This window comes from Rattus rattus, chromosome 5 (genome assembly GCF_011064425.1).
Source record: "Rattus rattus isolate New Zealand chromosome 5, Rrattus_CSIRO_v1, whole genome shotgun sequence".
In the NCBI taxonomy this organism is placed as follows: domain Eukaryota; kingdom Metazoa; phylum Chordata; class Mammalia; order Rodentia; family Muridae; genus Rattus; species Rattus rattus.
This window is the reverse complement of record NC_046158.1, coordinates 115,043,322-115,049,386: the sequence shown is the minus strand read 5'-3', so window position 1 is coordinate 115,049,386 and position 6,065 is coordinate 115,043,322. Positions and strand designations below refer to the sequence as shown.

General features: G+C 40.5%; 1 protein-coding gene across 2 annotated transcripts in view; it reads right to left on the bottom strand.

Moving 5' to 3' along the window:
* Positions 1-6,065, bottom strand: part of Plcb1 (phospholipase C beta 1) — a 671,578-nt gene that overhangs the window by 77,321 nt on the left and 588,192 nt on the right. The gene's annotated exons all lie outside the window — the stretch shown is intronic.

The following is a 6,065-nucleotide window of genomic DNA, read 5'->3' as shown; positions in this document are numbered from 1 at the left end:
GCAGATAGTTCATTAAAAAGTCTGTCAAAAGACAATTCCTGTAACAAGAGCCATTAGGCACAGAGTGATCAATAGACACTGGGATATTTGCAACGGATCGAGGGCAGCATGCTAAAATAATCCTCTTTCCAATGTTCAGGAATAAGAGTAGAAGGTCCTGTCTGCCATTGTAACTTGTAGTTGTTCTGGCCTACACTGGCTGCTCAATATTGGCAGCTGAGGTTTTGAATCCCTTCCAGCATGTTCTGTATACATTAATTCTTTCTTATTGGCTTGGCAAACTCAGGTGTAGAAATCCTGATGAAACCAATTATGTCGCTAAATTGGAAGCGTGGACAGGGCTCTTGCAAGCATCTTCCTGGTTCTGTGGTTGAAGTTTGCAAAAATATATATATCTTAGACACAGTCAAAGACATATATTTAAGGGCTCGGTGAAGCAGTTGACTGCCAGGAAACATGTATGTGAATATTTCTCTGGAACTGAGAATTCTGTTGAAAAGGAACTGAATGTCTATTAAGAATGTCTATTGTTTGTAACTTAATAAGTCTCAGTGGGACTCGAATTGGGCAACTTGATCTCATGTCAAATCGAGGGTCAAAATATTTATTTCTTGTGTAAATTGCCTCTGAGGATCACACACCTTCATTTTATTTATTTATTTTTCAATGCTCTCAGAAGTTACACGCCAATAGAACAGACACAGTATGCTTGTTTAGAATGAAGACACATATAAAACAAAACAAAAGAGGAAAAAAAAAACCAAATTCTACCTATCACCAGGGTCAGCTACCTGCTGCAATGTGGGCCAGTCCAAATTAAGCTTTCACACTGGGGCCATCATCTGCTCCCATCAAACAGGGACCATGAAGACTGGAGATGCTGGTTCTGATGAACCGTACTCTCCTTTGAATGTTCTATTGAGGGTTAATAAGAACAAGGAGCCTTGGTTCACTAGGAGCCTGAGTTTGCTGAGTGAAGGGTCCAGCAAGCTCTAGTTTGCATGAACCCTATTTTGTCAGTGAAATGTATTGCTACTGAAGGACTGTTGGCCTTCATCAATTGTGGTTTGAATGTCTTTCTTATGTTAAATTTTCAAATCTTCTTTTACTTCTAACAGACAAGAATTTGTTTATCGACAATGAAGAATGTTATACAGATAAGTCTAGAGTTCAAAACATCTCAAAATAGTTGATAAGGGTAGAGTGCTCTAAAACGAGCTTTCTCTATGTTGGGACCATGAGTGTGGTGGCCAGCATGTACCTATTCACATAAATTCAGCAGATGAAGAAGGGTGGATTATTGTATTCAATAATATGCTGGATGGCACTGAAGAAAGAGGAGAAATGCTATACAGTGACATTTTCGGTTATAAGCAAATGATTGTACATCATTAGGTTCTACTTAGAATTATTTTCCTGCCCCTGTTTTGAGGAGGATTGCTCTATTCCAGAACTAAGAGTGATGTTTGAGCATGTTTTCATGTAAAGGTTGCCAGGAGTTTGTCAAAAACTCAGGATAGTTCATAAACTTCTAGATGTCATCAAACCAGTCTGCCTGGCCGTTCTTACTGAATGGGACTGACTTGGTGAAACTGTTTCATAGCTACTGTTGATGGTTTTGTTTCCCTGAGTTTTTTTCTCTTTACTTTTGTTGCTGCTCTGATTAATTTTGGTCAGATCTAACACCAAACTCTGAAGCCCATCCCTTACCACATTGATGAGGGATGACTCCAAAGACAGTGCTAGACTATTTCTGGTCCACATCCCACAGTCAGAGACACGCCGCGTTCTACTCAGTCATCCTGGCCTTTCCTAACCTACACTTGCTGTCCTGTGTTTCCGTGTCTATCTCTGCATCTCACCCTTGATCTTGCCATTTCCCTCCACTGATTCTCACTGCTGCTTGCAAGTCTAGACCTGAAGTGTCCCCCAGAGGTCCATGAATAAATGCTTGGTCCATGGCACGTGTGCTATAAGGAGTTTAAGGAAGGCCTGTAGTGAGGGCTGGCTAGGCATGGCATCTTATATACCTTTAATCAGTACTGAGGGGGCAGAGACAGGAGGACCACAGTGATATTAAGATGGTATAAGCTATATAATAACCCTGTCTCAATTTATTTATTTTTTAAAGTGCATCCAGTAGGAAGAAATGATCTTAGTGGGAATGTTCCCTTGAAGAAAACATTAGGACTCTGGTCTATTCTTTCTGTTTCTGACTTCTGTCTTTCAAACATGAACATGATTCCTCTACCATGTGCTGTCTCTATGATGTAGTGTGCTAGAATAGGTCTAGTGCAATAGGGCCAAACAACAGGGACTAATATATCTTAGCTTCTGAGATGAAATGACCCTTTTCTCTTTTTAAGTTAAATACTTCAGGTATTGTGTCACAGTGGCAGAAAGCTTTTGTCATCATGTTTTTTTTTTCTCATTTGCTGTATATCTTACAATATTACCACATGTGATTTTTTCGTCTTGTGTTGTTTTGGTGGAGACAGTGTCTTATATAAATGGCTTCAAGCCTGATATGTAGCCAAGGGTGACCTGTAAAACTCCTGATCCTCCTGCTTCCTCTTGCCAAGTGCTGGGATTATAGATGTGAGCTACCATGGCTGGCTTCACGTGCGCTTTCTTATTTTATTATCAAAGCAAAGGCTCTGGAAACACACTCTTAAGCCCCAAAGAACACACTTCAACAAGTGATTTAGCTTGACACGAAACCAAAGGTTTTCAAGGGCTTCCTTCCAATCTACTCACAACAAGATGGCCCCAAGAACAGCATCACGGATGAAGGAGCGAATTTATCATGGTATTTAGTTATACTAAGAAATAAAGGCAAGAGAATAACTCAGAACTCAGAGGAACACTTTAGATCCTCTCCAAGGAGCTAAGAAAGAAGAAATAAAAGCTGCTAGGTATATAGCTGTAGTGAAATGGTTAACCCCCAACGACTATTTATTCACTCTTCAATGAGAAAGCACCAATTTCATTTAGGTTTCTGGTGACTTCTTGGTTCTAACCAAGAAGCCGAACTCCTTCCACCTCTGTAAATGAGTCTTAGGCACGCTACGCCAGTCATGAACACTATGCTTTCTCTCTTGGGATTTGTTTAGGGACTAGAATGTGGCTCCATCACAGCGTCATGGCAGACAATCTATTTTGTGGGGGTGGGGTGGTGGGAGGCCATTCTGGAAGGTTTCCATCCATCCTATGAAGGGAATAAAGCAAGGAGCTTTCCCGTTCTGGTTTTGAATGGTTCTACACAGGTGACGAGGCAGTGGGGCATAGCAGCCATCTTCACTGACTTTAGACCCTAGGGACAGCAAGCAACGACGATGAAATTCTAAAAATGTGGGTTCCCGACGATACTGCTGAGTCACTAAACCAGCTATCCAACTCTAGAACTGGCCACCCATCCCTAGACGTCACCAGCTATACCCGGAAATGGCTATGCAGCCTCAGAACTGGCTGCCCACTGGTTGTGGCTTGAATGGAAAGTGTCTCCTTTAGTTCGTGTGTTTGAATACTTGATCCCAGCAGGTAATGCTGCTTAGGTAGATTATAGAACTCTAAGGGCGTGGAGCCTTGCTGGTGGAGGTACATCCTGGAGGTGATCTTTCAGGGTACACAGCTTCATCCCACTTTCTGCTCTCCCTTTCTCTGCCTCCTGCCTGTGGGGAGAGATATACTCATCCAGTGTCCTGCTCCAGCAACCTGCTCCCCTGTCCCCCTTGCTATTACATACTGTCTCCCGCACTTCTCTCTCTTCGCAATGGTAAACCAAAATAAACTTTTCTGTGAGTTAGTTTTGGTCATGCTGTTTTATCTCAACAGAAAAACAACAAATACAGCATCTACTGTATGCCTAGAACTGTCCTCCCACCCCTAGAATTACGAAGACTCAAACAGTAATATTGTTATTTATTAAGGTGGCACTGTTCAAGACAATTATTTATTTAGTTCACTAGAAGTGTGGCCTCACTATACTCTAGATGAACCATGAGCTGTCAGTTTTCCAGCCTTCAGTTCCCAAGTTAATGGGATTATATATGCATTAGACCATGCCCAGCAGGCCTAATTTGATTTTCTGTAAAACTGTACTCTGGCAGAAAAATTGCCAAAACTTATTAGTCATTTTAATGTTTGGTTGTATACAGAGAAGAAATTCTAAGGTGCTTCAAAAGGAAGTAACTTGATTTTATTTATGATGACATAAAACATATGTCTACCTGAGTTTACACAGGCATGAGTGCATGTGTGCGTGCACATGCATGTGCACACATGTGCTGAGGACTAGGGAGCTCAGTCAGTAAAGTTCTTGCCTTGCACACATGTAAATGTGTGTCAATCTGCACAATTTACACACATATGTATGATGTCATTCCCTTATAATCTTAGCTCTGGAGAGGGAAAGGCAAACAGATCCTGGGTCCCTAGCCAGTCAGCCTAGACTACGGAGAGTTTCAGGCTAGTGTGAGACCCTACTTCAAAACATAAACATGGATAGTACCTAAGGAATTTTCCACTGGCCTACACACACACACACACACACACACACACACGTGTGCCTACACACCTGTGAATAAATGTACATATAATATCTATGAATTACTTAAAGTAAATTGTATGACTTTAAAATATATTCATTGCATTTTATCTATGGTTAAAATATTTACAATGTTGAACACATCCATACTCAAAAAAAAAAAACCTGAAAATAGTAGTAGTTGTAGATAAGAGTTCTTAGAGATCTAAAACTGGCTATGAGATTCACCATAAATAAATTTTATTACTCCAGAATACAAAGTGATGACAAATTCAACTTCAGATGCCAAACTTGAAACCGTACGGGTCTGAATATATACAGTTCTGACTACTTAATATTTTTCTTAAATTTTAGTCAAATCTGAATCTATTATTTCAAATATTTGAGTACGTAAATGAGGTTGATTCTGAAAATAAAATACAGTACCCCCTCCCCCAATATGCTCTGAAGCCACAAAAAGTCAAAACTAATCTGCCCCTGAGTGTCCTCAAGCTCAAGGACTCCTTCCTTGATATTATTACTCTTGTGGTTTGGAGCCATCACTAGGTGTAAAGGGTCATAGACCCTGTGACAGAGAGGACCACTATGTGGCCATGTTGTGCACAGGGCCAGTGTTCATCCAGAGCCGCTGAAACACTGCTTCAAGGGGTCATCAGCTGCTTGGAAAGTTGCACATCTTAGGACTTCATGGATTGTCCACTGTGTGAATTTTACACTTAATATTTTTAGGTCATGAGTGGCTATGGGCAACTTAATTCGAGGAAAGGGAGGCCATGGATATAAAGGAGACAACCGTGTGGCCATTTTAACGTTATACTAAAATGCATCCCATTGTATTAGCATAAGGGGCCACCTGAGAAGTTAGCTCAGAATATCTGAACTGTATATTTACAGGAGAAACTTAAGAATTAACAATGTACACGGTAACTATTGATTTTTACGAAGCCTGAAATCTTTAGGAATAACAAACAATAAGTGACTCTCATACATAGCAAACACGAAGGCTAAAGAACATAAATAACTATGAAAATGTACCTAGAGTAAGCCAGGAGGACTCTCTCTGAAGCCAACCCAGGAATGCTACACACAAATAAGTAAACCTAACACTTGAGTTTTGCAGGCTCAATAAACACTCAGGCAGAATGGCAGTGCTTTCAAGAATCTGTGTTTTTCAACTCTAGCTAAAAAGGCAGGGAGACCTAAGAAGCCTATTTTGTTTTAAGAGACAGAAAAACATTCAGCAATGAATCAAAATGGATAGAATGTTCTAGAACTGCTATGCTATTGGCTAACTTTACAAGTATTTGGTTTACAGATAGGTTTTTCAACTAAATGTCCATATACAACTGATTTCAAGAAGCCACAAGTCACAACTTGCTTTGGTTTGTTGGTTTGGATTGGACTCAGGACCTACCACACCCTGATCACTCACAGTACCTCTGAGCCTCACTCTGAGCTGTAATATCATCTGAAAGAACAGCACTGGTCAACTGTTGCTATGGGCGCAAAGAGACATTCT